This window comes from Ovis canadensis, chromosome 5 (genome assembly GCF_042477335.2).
Source record: "Ovis canadensis isolate MfBH-ARS-UI-01 breed Bighorn chromosome 5, ARS-UI_OviCan_v2, whole genome shotgun sequence".
Classification (NCBI taxonomy): Eukaryota; Metazoa; Chordata; class Mammalia; order Artiodactyla; family Bovidae; genus Ovis; species Ovis canadensis.
Window position 1 is genome coordinate 95,314,571 of NC_091249.1, and position 15,999 is coordinate 95,330,569.

The window sequence follows — 15,999 nt, forward strand, 5'->3', positions numbered from 1 at the left end:
AACCGTGCTTGGCGGTTTCAAGGCGTGGGGCTAAAACAGTGACTGACGTTGATCCTCACTTGTGTTTCAGATATATTGTGATTTTTTGCTTTATTTCATCAGTAGAAGTACACATGACCTTTTTTTATTTTATGGTGAATTACTAGATTATTTTAAACTGATCAAATTTTGTCCAGAAACTGGCATTCTTTTTCTATGATTCTATATTTCTCAAACTCTAGGAGTTTCCTGAAATTCCAGGGTGGTGGGAGGGGGGTTCAGGATTGGGAACTCATGTACACCCGGGGCGGATTCATGTCACTGTACGACAAAACCAATACAGTATTGTAAGTAAAAATAAAAATTAAAAAAAAAAAACCCACCACCCCCTCCAAATAAAATAAAAGTATTTAAAAATAAATAAATAAATTATTTACAAACTTAAAAAAAAAGAATTCTAGATATCATAGTGTTAATTTTACGTGTTAAAATTTTTTGCTTCTACTATCCATTCCAGATCCTCTTTACATTCCTTTTTTTTTTTTCTCATTTGTTTTATTGTTTTCCATTTTAATGGATGAATAAAATTTTAGGATATTTAAAGATAAAAGTATTTACCTTTCTTGATTCCTCAATAGCAACACTCTTATTTATTTTTTGGTTCTTCTGTTATTTCTCCCTGTATCTCTATATTATGAATTTATCTATCAGCTTTTGTTTTATTCATTACAGTCATAATCTGCTATTAGCTTATTTTGTTCTGTGTCAAGAAATACTTCTATTTTTTTAATATGTGGTTTGTTATTGTTTAGCTAACACCTATTGAGGACTTTCTCTGGGCTAAGCACTGTTACAAATACTTTGTGTAAAGTAACTCATTTAAGCTTCACAAAACTATAAAACACATAATTATTATTATTTCTATCTTATAGAAAGGAAATTGAATGAAATAGCAATCAAAAAAATGTCTAGATTCATACAGCCGGTAAGAATTTTAGAGATAGTGCTGCTAACAAGTATGTAATACTATCTTTTTAGGTAGTCTATTCAGTCATTAACCACTTTTCACATTCTAATAAGAATACAAATGGGGAGGGGGGTTCAGGATTGGGAACTCATGTACATCCGTGGCGGATTCATGTCAATGTATGGCAAAACCAATACAGTATTGTAAAGTAAAATAAGGTAAAATTAAATAAATAAAATAAATTTTTAAAAAAAGAATACAAATAAAATCCATACAATACTAAGTAGTGTGCTATGGTTATACTTAGCTTCTTTTTCTTGGCTGCACCTTGCAACATGTGGAATCTTAGTTCCCTGACCAGGGATCGAACTCGCACCCCTTGCATTGGTAAGGTGGAGTCTTAACCACTGGACCACTGGTCAGTCCTATACTTGGTGTCTTGTCTGGTTTGTTTTCTCAGAGTTCCTATGTGTTTTGCTTTAGTTTGTTTTGTTTCTTACTTTGTCTGCCCTTTCTGTCTCCTAGATTGTTTTAGTATCTCAAGAATAGTATTAAATATTTTTTCCTTTAATACCTTTTCCCAAGCCTTCCATTATCCTGCTCCAAGTTTTTCTGATTTCTCTCTAGGATGGATCATCACAGTCCTCTCCTAGACTGGATCATCTGTTTGTTAGCCTTACATTTTGTTCTTTTCTTGGTTTACTGTCTCATTGTGCTATAATGTATCCTCAAGCAGTATCCTAAGACATAGGATAGTACCTTTCAGGGGAGCTACATTTTTTTAGGTTTTTTAAAAATGTGTCTTTCTTTGGACAGTGGGCTTGACTGTTTTTAGCATTTTAGGTTGAACATAATTTCCGCTTAAATCTTTGAAGGCATTCCTCTGTTATCTTCTAGCATTCAAAATGGTTGACTGGATAACCAGTGCCAAACTTACTCTTGTTATTTTGTTGATGTGCTGTTGCTTCTCCTTGGAAATTACGAGGATAATTTTCCCCCATGATATTCTGAAAATCTATGACAATATAACCACGTGGGCCCTAATGTTTGATGTACTGGGGACTCCCTGGACTTATTTAGTCTGAAGACTTTTGTCTTCTACTCTAGGAAATCTCCTTTCTTGTTTCCTCCCTTCTATCTTCCCTGTTCTGTTTCCAAAATGCCTATGAACAGAATGTTGAGCTTTTGAATAAGTATATATGTGAATATATGTCTTACAACGTTTCTCTCATATTTTCTGTCTTTTTAGCATTTGGGTTTTTATTCTAGAAAGTTCACTCAACAATCTTCTAACCACTCAGTTTTTTTACTTTCTATGTTTTAGTTTCATATTTTGAAGTACCTAAACATATTTTAGGAGCTAAAAAGCCTCTTAATGAAAGTGAAAGTGGAGAGTGAAAAAGTTGGCTTAAAGCTCAACATTCAGAAAATGAAGATCATGGCATCCAGTCCCATCACTTCATGGGAAATAGATGGGGAAACAGTGGAAACAGTGTCAGACTTTATTTTGAGGGGCTCCAAAATCACTGCACATGGTGACTGCAGCCATGAAATTAAAAGACGCTTACTCCTTGGAAGAAAAGTTATGACCAACCTAGATAACATATTCAAAAGCAGAGACATTACTTTTCCAGCAAAGGTCCGTCTAGTCAAGGCTATGGTCTTTCCAGTAGTCATGTATGGGGGAGTTGGACTGTGAAGAAAGCTGAGCACCGAAGAATTGATGCTTTTGAAGTGTGGTGTTGGAGAAGACTCTTGAGAGTCCCTTGGACTGCAAGGAGATCCAACCAGTCCATTCTGAAGGAGATCAGCCCTGGGATTTCTTTGGAAGGAATGATGCTAAAGCTGAAACTCCAATACTTTGGCCACCTCATGCAAAGAGTTGACTCATTGGAAAAGACTCTGATGCTGGGAGGGATTGGGGGCAGGAGGAGAAGGGGCCGACAGAGGATGAGATGGCTGGCTGGCATCACTGACGCGATGGACGTGAGTCTGAGTGAACTCCAGGAGTTGGTGATGGACAGGGAGGCCTGGCGTGCTGTGATTCATGGGGTCGCAAAGAGTCGGACACGACTGAGCGACTGAACTGAAACTGAAACATATTTTAAAGTACCTAGACCTCTTTTTGTGGAGAAGGCAATGGCACCCCACTCCAGTACTCTTGCCTGAAAAATCCCGTGGACAGAGGAGCCTGATGGGCTGCAGTCCATGGGGTCGTGAAGAGTGGGACATGACTGAACAACTTCACTTTGACTTTTCACTTTCATGCATTGGAGAAGGAAATAGCAACCCACTCCAATATTCTTGCCTAGAGAATCTCAGAGATGGGGGAGCCTGGTGGGCTGCCGTCTATGGGGTCGCACAGGGTCGGACACGACTGAAGCGACTTAGCAGCAGCAGCAGCAGCAGACCTCTTTTTGTTCTCTCATTTTCCTTTTCATTGCATCCTGTTTTGTTTATGGGTGCAGAGTCTTCTCTAATTTCTCTAATACAGATTAGAAGAGTTTTTTCCTGAATTCTGAATTAACTATCTCCTCTGCTGCTGCTGCTAAGTCGCTTCAGTCATGTCCGCCTCTGTGCAACCCCATAGATGGCAGCCCACCAGACTTCCTCGTCCCTGGGATTCTCCAGGCAAGAATACTGGAGTGGGTTGCCATTTCTTTCTCCAATGCATGAAAGTGAAAAGTGAAAGTGAAGTCACTCAGTCGTGTCTGACTCTTAGCAACCCCATGGACTTCAGCCTACCAGGCTCTCCCATCCATGGGATTTTCCAGGCAAGAGTACTGGAGTGGGGTGCCATTGCCTTCTCCGAACTATCTCCTCTAGGATCATTTATTTTTTCCTGTTTGTTAATTTTTATCTTTCACTTTTTTTGTTGTTGCAGCTTTTCTCATATTCAGTGTCCCTTGTTTTTCAATTAGAGTTAAGCATGAGGCCACAGAAGGTAGTCTATGAGCTCTCTGGTGGTAGTGGGGCTGGTCAACCAGCCAGCTCTCACACCGGGGACTTTAAAATGACAGAACCGGGGCATTTGCCCCAGGGCTTTTCCTGCCTGTCTTGGTTCTCCTTAGATTATTCATTCAGTACAATGAGAAAATATCTTCCCCCTCTTTTCCTTGGTTTGTTTGTTTAAGAGTGCTGCCTGGCTTTTAGGACCTCTGTGTGCAGGGGAAGCAAAGGCTATGTCAGGGTGGTCAATGTACCGTACTTCAATTAACCCCCATTCTGTGTCCCCGCTTCACCCCTACTTTCCCCTGTCCCTGTGATCCAACAAACCACGTTCTCCAGTGCTGTGCAATATTAACGGTTTTCCATCTTTCCTGTAGCTCTCCCCTCCCCTTTCAGGCTTCAGCACCCTCTCCTCCAAATCAACCAATCCCAATCATCCTTGTACTTCTAGGAAAGTGTTGAAATGTCTAGTCCAATGATGGTTCCCTTCTCATTCTCTCCAATGTTGAGAGTTTATACTTTCACTGTTAGTGTTCCGATCCTACAATCTTCACTAACAGAATGTGCTAAACGTTGTGATCTGGCAATTGGACACTTTATGTAGGCCCATTTTTCTCCAAAATATACCTCTCTTCAGCCTTTCAGTACTGAAGATATCCCTTTCCAGGTCTTCTGATTTTTCCCCCACTATGCTGGGAGGGATTGGGGGCAGGAGGAGAAGGGGACGACTGAGGATGAGATGGCTGGATGGCATCACAGACTCGATGGACATGAGTCTGAGTGAACTCCGGGAGATGGTGATGACCAGGGAGGCCTGGCGTGCTGCGATTCATGGGGTCGCAAAGAGTCGGACACGACTGAGTGACTGAACTGAACTGAACTGAACTGATGAAATGAAGCTCAGTTATGGGTTTCTTTTAGGAAGCTCTGAGTGATTAGAATACGAAGCCAGTGCTGGAAGGACTGCTCTTGCCATAAGCACAGGGGAGGCAAGCTGTAGTCCTTCTCAGTGTTGATAGGTGTCTCTGCATGACCTATTGCAAAATTTTCTGCTTTGGTAGACATTTTTGAAAGACTTACTTGGTAATATATTAACTCACTAGCTAAAGTTGAGAAACTGTCATATCAAGCAACTGAAGTGTTATCAGCAAGTTCTGCTGCTTATCACATACAAGTAACTGTGTGCGTAATAGTTATAGGGTCAGGATGTTGCCAACTTCTGCTTTTCCATGGTGCAATGGGACAGAAAATCCTCCTGTGATGCTCAGCCACAGGAACGCAGGTCTCTGTGGCGACTAAAGCAATAAAGCCATGTTATGTCACTTTTAAACTTCCATAAGAAGAGGTGTATATTCCTACATTAAGCATTTATTCCAGTTCAATTAATCCTGCCAGGAAATTGAGCGTGTGCTCAGTCGTTTCAGTCTGGCCCAACTCTTTGAGACCCCATGGACTGTCACCCACCAGGCTCCTCTGTCCATGGGATTCTACAACCAAGAATACTGGAGTGGGCTGCCATGTTCTTCTCCAGGAGATTTTCCAGACCCAGTGATTGAACTCAAGTCTCTTGCATTGCAGGCAGATTGTGTACTCACTGAGCCATCTGGGAAGCCTGCCAGTAAATTACCAGTATGATAAGTATCCGCAAAATACTATTGGAAATGTGCATTTTTAATGTGTAAGTTTATAAAACTTCTTCTTGAAGTGTGATTGTGTTCCCTTGGCATAAAAGCTCTAAGTCCTCTGCCCATGCCCCACTTTTACATTAAAGCTTCCACTCCCTGGAAGATACGTTTTCCCATTTTGAAAGAATTTTGAAATTCTGTGTGTATCAGTTGATGACTTTATTAAAAATGCAAAATCCTGGGCCTCAAGCTCAGAAAAATTGATTTAGTAAAGGTGGACTATGGCCCAGGAATCTACATGGAAAAAATTGTGCAGATGATTCCAAGGCAGGACGTGTTTGGATCTTCCTTTAAGAATCTCACTCTAAGGCGTACAGGAGAAAGAGGCAGATTAATTAAGAAGCCAGTGTCTTTTGATAAATAGGAGAAAACAGGGCAGAGAAAATCAGTATGCAGAGGTCTCTAAAGGACTTGAGTCCCACTAGAGCTAAATAGATGGTAATTCTTCACATTATACTTGTAAATGTATAACCAAAAAGATATGAAAGTCATTCTCAGGATAATTTCATTTTTTAAAGAAAAACTCATTTACCTATATAAATGACAGTATTTTCATTCTCTTTGTGAAATACTAATTCTACAGAATTTGTTTCTTCTGCATACTGGATTGACATGTCTTGCCAAACACAAAAGACACACAACCTCAACCTGCCCTTTTAAAATAAATAGAAGTTTTCGCACTTGTCTCTTGCCCTCAGTCTTTCCCAGCATCAGTGTCTTTTCCAATGAGTCAGCTCTTCATATCAGGTGGGCAAAGTATGGCAGCTTCAGTTTTAGCATCAGTCCTTCCAACAAATATTCAGGGTTGATTTCCTTTAGGATTGACTGGTTCGATCTCCTTGCAGTCCAAGGGTAGGAGGAGAAGGGGGCAACAGAGGATGAGATGTTTGGATGGCATCACCGACTCAATGGACATGAGTTTGAGCAAACTCCAGGAGGTAGTGAAGGACAGGGAAGCCTGTGGTCCTGCAGTCCATGGGGTCGCAAAAGTCGGACATGACTTAAGAGACTGACCAACAATAACAATATATGTCTCTTCCCAAGAAAATCTCTTAGTCTCTGAACGTCTGCATATCTGTTCATTGTGTCAGGGCAAACCGCAGTCTCAAAGACAGAAGTGAACAGGTAAACACGTTGAAACTAGAAGCGCTTCTTAGCTGTCAACTGTTTCACTCAGAGGAAAGATCACCAAAGGGAGCTATCTGGTTGAAGATAAGTATTCAAATAAAGTCAGTATAACATTCAAACTATTCATTTTATAAAGAACTTGAGCTATTTTTCAATATGTTATCATAAAAGTAAACAGGTAGAAACCTGCAGACTCAGACTGTGAGGGAAGTAAGTGACAGAAGCCTTTGTTAGTTCCTTAAGTAGCTTGCCCCCCTTCTTCCTCTTGTGTGCATCCACTGACAAGCAGTTATGATTGCTTTACAGATATTAAATTCTGCTGGAAAGTTACTCACTCTGATTGAGAAGCCTAGCATGATGGAGCCCCAAGTAACCTCGGCCAGATGCCAAGTGAAATTTCCCCTAAACATGACTGTCTTGCCTATTTCCACAATCCCAGAGAAGGGTGGCTTCAAATCTGTTCACCACCCACCCCATCCTTCTACTGGTTATAGCAAAAGCCCTTAACCAACTGCCCTTGTTCTCTAAATTGTCCCTTCTGACCTGCATTTCTCACCTTGCTATCAATCTGTGGCTACTTTTTACTGGCTGACCTGTGGACTGATTAGCAAAGCTCAGATCTGCTCACCTTGCCATTTTAAAGATATTTTGATCCCAAAACGATTAGCTTCTTTTTATATTCAGTAGGTATAAATGTCCTCAATCATTAGGCTTGTCACACAAGAGGGAGGAGAAAATAGAGGTGGTGAAGGGAAATAAAGGAGTCCCTGGATGTCTGCTGTGAGTCAGCCCTGGTTCTGCATTTGAACCCTCCACCTTCTTCCTTCAATAGGGATGGAAATGGGTGCAAGTCTTTTCATTCCATTATTTATCTTATGATTCAGACTTCATTTTTTTTTAATGGATCGGTTTACTTATAACATATTGTGGCCAAAAATAAAACTAAAATCAAGAGAAGTGCTAGTTCACCTACATTATATTGGGTGATAAGAATATACAACACCTTATGCCAAGTAAGTATCAGTTGTATCAACCAGCTTCATCCATTCAGAATGCATGTACTGATGGCCTATTCTATGCCCAGCACTGAGTTGAAATAAAGGTCCCACTGTACTCACTTTGGCAGCACAGATAATAAAATTGGAATGAAACCAAGAAGATAAGCATGGCCACTGTGCAAGGATGGCATGCAAGCTTGTAAAGCATTCTGTATTAAAAAAAGAACAGAGAGACAGAGACCCCACTATTATATACATATCAACCAAACTTGAAAAATGTAGTCTTAATATCTACCTGCCACTTGAGTTTATTTATTGTAATAAAAAAAAACAAAACAGTTTGTCATTTCTTGCCCTTTAGTATCACAAGAGAAGATTTTCTGTTTTTAAAATCTTCTATGATGGCTCATATATCATCATTTCTCAAACTATGGTTGGTTCATGCTGGGATGGAACTGCCATACAGGGACTTAGAGTTTAGTTGTCAAAATATGTTAATCAGAATATGATGATCTAACATCATAACCATGTTTGTGATCCTATGTTGAGCTTCTTACCTAATAACAATAATTATCTCCTCTTTCCCTGGATACTGATGGTCAACTTTAGAGAGATACAATATTAGTATAGTAACTGAAAACATTCAAAATAAAAACATTTCCGTTAGATCTTTTTTAAATATTTATTTTTATTTATTTATTGGTCTGCACCGGGTCTTAGTTGCAGCCTGTAAGATCATTGATCATCATTGTGGCACACAGGATCTTGAACCATGGTATATGAACTTTTAGTTGCGGCACATGGGACCTATTTCCATGACTAGGGATCGAACCTGGGCCCCATGCACTGGGTTCATAGAGTCTTAGCCATTGGACCACTAAGGAAGTCCCTCCATCAGATTTTTCTTTTTTTCTTTTAATTATAATAGAATGTGAGTTTAGCTTTCTTCATATTACAATACTTCAAATTATAGTACATCTAATGAATGAAAGCAGGTGATTTTCTTGGCTCTATGATTAAGTTTTTTGGGCCCAGGAGTAGAAATGGGCTGCTCTGTGCAGACAGGTGAGAGCACCAAGCAAAGGAAGCTGAGAAGGGTCATAGAGGAGATAATTAGGCCTATGAGAACGAACAAAGTAATGTCAAGTAAATAATTTAATTCAAGCTGTTTTCATTAATATTTAAAAAGCTAGAGGAAAGGGGGGTTTGGGGCTGTCTCCTTCTAGTACCCATAAAGTACATGTGCAGCATTAAAAATTTCTGTTGCCTGTCTAGACTTTTAAAAACGTACCTCAGGGATTAGTTTAGCCATAAAAGGTCTGAGACTAATACCTAGGATTTTGACTCCTAGGTCAAAATGCTTTTTCACAACCATATACAATAGCCTGATCTTCAGCAAGAGATATTTTGCTGAAAGGTACTTTCTTATAGGACATAAAGGCAAATAATGATCTATTCTGGAATGCCCAGTGGAATCCTTTAGCTTTCGTCTTCAAGATTCAAGTGTGAGCAGCTGTCATAAAGAGCAAGTTCTCAGCAGCAACGAGGGCATGAACACAGGGGTGAGCAGAGGCGGAGAGGGTAAGCATTGTCTCTCTCTTCTCTCCTGTCCTGCCTGAGGCCAAAATGTTCCCATGACTCTCATTTCAGTGATGAAGTCAGAGGCAGCACTTGTAGATTGGCCGAATACTCACAAAAGCACTGCTCTGCTTTTCAGTACCCATCCAATCTGAAAACCCAAGTCATTGTAATATTTGACCTCTGGATTCAATGACAGGGTTTAGAAAGTTGTACATAGGACGCTAAGCTAATCAACTATTTTCCTGTCATTTTCTAACACTCATTTGAGAAATCTCATGACGAGATCTAACACAACTTAAACACAACTTTTAAAACTGCTTTTAGATATTATAAAAACACATCAATAATTAGTTGATAAAACTAATTATGTAATAGGAAGGTCAGAAATTGAGCTTTTACAGTTAATGATAGAAATCACACTACACAAACAAAGTAAGTGCTACTTACCACATTTTTCTTTTTTTCTGAAAGTGATGGATGATAGTCTCAGAACTTCAAGAAGTAGAGGTAATTCTGTGAAAAACAATCAATTAGATGGGTCAGATTAGGCTATCAGTCATTTACATCTAGGTATTCCCATTAACATTGACAATCTGATCAAAGTTTTGGCTCTCCAGCTGGTCCCCATAAATTATATTCTACTACACCCCAAATTTGTAGTGTTCAGTCTCAATTAAAAATAATTTGAAATTAAATTGGCAAGGGTGTACTGGGTGACGATTGAAATGCAAAACAATGCAGGCCAGAGGGTAAAGTTAAATTTGAACCAAAGCCAGAGCATCTTGTTATAAATATGCTTAAAATGTTGTCTTTTGTTTTTGCCAAATGATGTGGGAAACTGAGGAAATTCTTTGGAGATCATTAAAAGAAACTAAAGAGAAATCCAAAATTGCCTTTGATTTGAGGTATTCAAAAAATATATGTAAAGATTTGGGGGTTTGTTTTGACTTGAATTATCTAAATATAATTGCTATAAATTTCTCCATTTCAGTTATTATGTTTCCAGGGGTCTTTAAAATAAGAGATAAAAGGCCACTATTTAGAAGCATGTTTGCTGAACAACAGCTAGAGTGAACTGATAAGTATAATCTATACAAACACACAAATCCCCACCATATTCCCTTTCTTTTTCTGACTTCTTTCTTGAGAATATCTAATATTTTGATTGCCAATTATTCTTTTTTAAAGCAATCAAATGCTGTTTAGACTTAACTATAAGTTTTACAGTTTCCCTTGCTCAATTATTATTTTTTAATTTATAGCTTTTCCATATATATATTTTTTTTTATTTTTTTTTCCTGTAACCTATCCTCTACAAATTCTTTCTGAGAAATTCTGAGTGGTAAACTTCATGACTTTTTTAGGCCTTAATATTAGTCTGCTTTCTTGGTTCAAAATTATTTTCCCACAGAAATCTCAAAGAAATTGTTTCACTATTTTTTTTCATTCAGTGTTGCTGATGGAAAGTCAATAGAATGTATTGATCTAGCACCAAGTAGGTAGATTCTGGAATTTAAAGAATGTAAGAGATAAAGGAGCTCAGGATTTTTCAGTGAGTGATTAATCTGAGCAAGGAGAGAAGGATGGACAAAAGAGGGGTGATGAGAGTTTGAAAAGAGTAAAATCAATGGATTGGACTTCTTGACAAGGTCAAAACAGTTAGAGTGGGCAGACAGAGTAGATTTGATGGTTAATTTTATGTGTCTATTTGACTGGCCGATAAGGCCCAGATACTTGGTCAAATATTACTCTAGATGTTTCTGTCATAGTGTTTTTGGATGAGATTAACATTTAAATTGGTGTCCTTTGAGTAAAGCAGCTTGCCTTCTGTAAGGTGGCTAGGCCTCATCCAAGCAGCTGGAGGCCTTTGGACTTGAATTGCAACATTAGTTCTGCCCTGGGTCTCAAATCTGCCAGCCTGCCCTGAAGATTTTGGACTTGCCATTTCTCTGTAATTACATTAGCCAGTTCCTTAAAGTCATATCTATCTGTCCACCTAGGTTCTGTTGAAGAACCCTGGGTTCTCTGAAGAAGCCTTACAAATACAATAGGTGAGCTGGAAGTACACAAGGTCATGGTCAGAGGTAAAATTGAGGATTTCTGATTGACTTATCTGAATGATTATATGTAATCTCTGGTCAGTTAAAAACATTAGTGAATTTTGTCCAAAATGCTTAACCCATTCACAGGGCATTAATAAAGCGATGGGAGTTTTAGTCATACACAACATCCCATTTTCTTAGGATACGCTTAAGGTTAAGCTTTGTTCTTAAGGATAATTCAGATGATAAAAATAAATAATAGTAATAGTGATAATGATGAAGACATTGGTAGTAATAGTGATATTAACAGGTAACAATAACAAGCACTTTGTGTCAGGCTCTTTTAAGTACTCCATGTGTATTACTCCATTTAAACTTCACAGTAATTACAAGTATATTGGGCTGAATTGGAATGGAATGCTCAGTCATGTCCAACTCTTTGCGGTCCCATGAATTGTAGCCTGCCAGACTCCTCTGCCCATGGAATTTTCCAGACAAGAATACTGGAGTGAGTTGCCATGCCCTCCTCCAGGGGATCTTCCCGACCCAGGGAGCGAAACAGCATCTCCTGTGTCTGCTGCACTGGTAGGTGGATTCTTGACCACTAGTGCCACCTGGGAAGCCCATACAAGCACACTGGTTAGCTTTAGTTTGCTGTTGTTGTTTAGTTGGTAAGTCACGTCTGACTCTTTGCAACACATGGACTACAGCATGCCAGGCTTCCCTGTCCTTCACTATCTCCCAGAGTTTGTTCAAACTTGTGTCCTTGAGTCAATGATGCCATCCAGACATCTCATCCTCTGTTGCCCCCTTCTCCTTCTGCCCTCAATCTTTCCAGCATCAGGGTCTTTTCCAATAAATGGGCTCTTCGCATCCAGTGGCCAGAGTATTGGAGTTTCAGCTTTAGCATCAGTCCTTCCAATGAATATTCAGGGTTGATTTCCTTTAGGACTGACTGGTTTGATCTCCTTACTGTCCAAGGGACTCTCAAGAGTCTTCTCCAGCACCATAAATTGAAAGCAGCCATTCTTCAGTGCTCAGCTTTCTTTATGGTCCAATTCCCACATCTGGACATGACTGCTGGAAAAATGTCTCTGCTTTTTAATATACTGTCTAGGCTTGTCATAGCTTTTCTTCCAAGGAGCAAACATCTTTTAATTTTGTGGCTGTGGTCACCATCCACACTGATTTTAGAGCCTGAGAAAAGAAAAGCTGTGACAGATTTTAGGATCTGTTTCCACTTTTTCCCCTGTCTATTAGTCATGAGGGCTTCCCAGGTGGCGCTAGTGGTAAAGAACCTGCCTGCCAATGCAGGAGACCTAAGAGAAGGGGTTTGATCCCTGGATTGGGAAGATCCCTTGGAGGAGGGCAACCCACTCCAGTATTCTTGCCTGGAGAATCCCATGGACAGAGGAGCCTGGCGGGCTACAGTCTATAGTGTCACACAGTCGGAAACAACTTAGCACAGCACAGCATTAGCTGTGAAGTGATGGGACCAGAAACCATGATCTTACATTTTTGGATGCTGAGTTCTAAGTCAGCTTTTTCACTCTCCTCTTTCACCCTCATCAAGAGACTCTTTAGTTCCTCTTTGCTTTCTGCCATTAGAGTGGTCATACCTGAGGTTGTTGATATTTCTCCCCACAATCTTGACTCCAGCTTGTGCTTCATCCAGCCTGGCATTTTACTCTGCATATGTTAAATAAGCAGGGTGACAATATATAGCTTTGATGTATTCCTTTCCCAATTTTGAACCAGTCTGTTGTTCCATGTACAGTTCCAACTGTTGCATCTTGACCTGCATACAGGTTTCTCAGGAGATACATACAGCTTTATTTTAGAGATGAAGAAACCAAAACATATAAAGGTGAAACAAATGATCTAAAACTGCACAGCTAAGTGATGACGCGGTACTGGCAACTAGATCTGCTTTACCACTCCACTTACTCTTTGTGTTTTAACTTGGATACTACTGTAGAATAACAAGCTTCCTGGGTAGCATAAAAAGTCTGCCCACAATGTGGGAGACCTGGGTTTGATCCCTGGGTTGGGAAGATCTCCTGGAGAAAGGAATGGCTACCCACTCCAGTATTCTTGCCTGAAGAATTCCGTGGACAGAGGAGGCTGGTGGGCTATAGCCCATGGGGTCTCAAAGGGTCAGACATGACTGAGCAACTAACACAGCCACAATGTAGAATAATCTAGAATCATTACTTTATGCTGCTTCTTTTCCCCCCTACAGCATTTTGCTCACATGTTACTCTGTCCTCAGTCTTCTTCCTGGATGCTGGTGAGCCCATGTCACTAACTGGATGTTCATGGCCGGGCGATACATGTCAGCCCTGAAGACCTCAATGTCTCCTTCTACATCTTGGCCTCTATGCCCCTTGCTGACCCTCAACGTGTGAGCCTGTGCATTTGCTTAACGTTTATTTCTGTAGTTGTACTTGTTTCCAACGGCTGTGTAATAAATTACTACAAACTTGTTTTAATACAACACAAAATTATCATCTCAGTTTCTGTGGGTCAGGAATTTTGGTACAATGTGACAGGATGCTCTGTTCAGGGCCTTACAAGGCTGAAATCAAGAGTCACTTGGGTCTGTGAGCTCATCTGAGGCTCAGGGTCCTCTCCCAAGCTCACCAGTTGTTGGCAGAATTCAGTTCTTTGCGATTGTAAAGTCCCTGTTTTCTTGCTGTCTTGTGGTCAGGGATCATGTTTATCTTTCAGAGGCCACCTATACTTGTCTGACACATGACCTCTTCAAAGCCACAGTGTGTGTTTTCAAAGCCACCAGGAAAATCTGTCTGATTTGTTTCTCTGTCTTCTAGAACAGCTATTACTAGGGATCATCTGATTAGATCTGACCCAGTCACATGCAAGGAGATTTTTTTCTCCTAAGCAATATGATTTAGAGGGCCATCCATTCTGATACATGTTACCATTGCTCTTTTATTTTTAGCTGCTATATTGCATCCCATTGTATGAACATAATAATCATCTTTTGGATCTTAGTTCACACATTTCTTCAGGAAGGACTGTTCTGATCTGATAAACTTCCCGAGTATATCACTACTTGTAAATATATAGAGATACTGATAGATAGGAGAATAGATTGATCAGGAACCCCAATGAGGCACTCTCATATAACTTGATATTTTTCTTTGTAATTTTTTTTTGACTCTTCATCATTATATGGATTACTTGGTTAATTTCTCTTCCCCACCTGTTTATAAAGCCCATGAAAGAAACAATCATGCTTATTTTGCTCACTATTGTGCCCTCATTTCCTAGCATGAAGGAGTTCAAGACCTATTTGTTGAGTGAAGACTGTTCTGTTGCAAATATTTCTAACAGTGTGGTGTTAATAGAATTACATGGCTGTGGGCATTGGTAAAACATGGAAGAAAAGTTCAAAGTCAAAACCTCTATCAGTGAGAGCTGAGACTGGAGGTTGTGCACACAGGGCAGCAGACTTTGAAGCTCCAATAATGCTGGGTTCCTGAGTAAAAGGACAGATATTGCTTCTCTTTTCTCTGTCAATAAAGAATTAAGTATGTGTTTATGGGACTCAAGGTTATTTTCTGTTAAGAAAGTTAATTGATGGAAGGTTAAATAAAGCCACAAGTTTTTACTTAAAACAGAAAATGAACACTTACTTTAATTATGAGCAATGTGTCAAAAGAAATGTTTCCCAATTTAATCTTTTCTGGGAGTAACACAATTCTTCCTGTAATTCAAATTCTTTAAAAAGGAGGGGGCTACATTCTATTCGATCCTTCTCTTATAGACACATACACACACACACAGACAAAATAGTCAGTCAGCTCCCTCTTAGATTACAACAAACAACATGAATTAATTACATGTATTAAAGCTTTTCTTTCCAAAGTATTTGCTTTCCAAAGATTAGTTTTCCCATGTTAGCTGCAGAAGGCACCCCTTTCTGGTTAATGAAGCGTCTCATTCTGGAAAGTGACTGTAAAAGCCTTTGTACTGCTCTCCCACCTAAACAACACCCCAAATCCCAGAGGCCAAGGGTCAGAAATGTCACACATCCAATTGTGTCTTTTAAAGGCAGCTCAACTGAAATTCTCCTGGAGAAAGAGAGCAGAACAATCTTGGAACAGATTGACTGTTAACATTTGTTCTTAATCTATCAGAATTCTCCTACTCATGTTCACAGAGTTTCTTAGTATCCTCTGAAGCCTTTTCAGTTGGAAACCAGTCCAATCCCAGTAGTAAGGGAGGATTTAAAGGGATGGAGGAGGTGTTCTGTTGATTTCCCTTTTTCCCTCAATGTCAATGATTAAGAAAACTCTATGTCTTTGTTTCTTAGAGGTCAGTATTTGCTGTTGTTTATTTCCTTCTTGGTCTCCCTAAGGGGAATGTGTTGGTAGGGGAGGAATTATAGAAAAAATAGGAAGGAGAAGGGGAAGGGTGGGAAGAGGAGGATCTAAGACTAAGGATAGTAAGTGTAAGGTGAAATTGGCAGGATTTAAGTAGCTTCTTCTAACTAAACTGTCATGAGCTCCATGTGGTGACATTATAATGGTCCTGAAATCTGAAACCCAGGAAACGCAAGGGAAAACAGTGGGTGGGGAAATTTGAGGTTTCCTATATAATAAATTCTGGCCAAGGGCCAGAATCTTTGAGGGTTTTGCAGTCAT

General features: G+C 39.6%; 1 non-coding gene across 1 annotated transcript; it reads left to right on the forward strand.

The window, feature by feature from the left end:
- The first annotated feature begins 7,818 nt into the window (after window positions 1-7,818).
- On the forward strand, window positions 7,819-7,925 carry LOC138441888 (U6 spliceosomal RNA). Its single transcript, XR_011257463.1, has one exon. It is a non-coding gene; the product is annotated as a U6 spliceosomal RNA (small nuclear RNA).
- The last annotated feature ends 8,074 nt before the right edge of the window (window positions 7,926-15,999 follow it).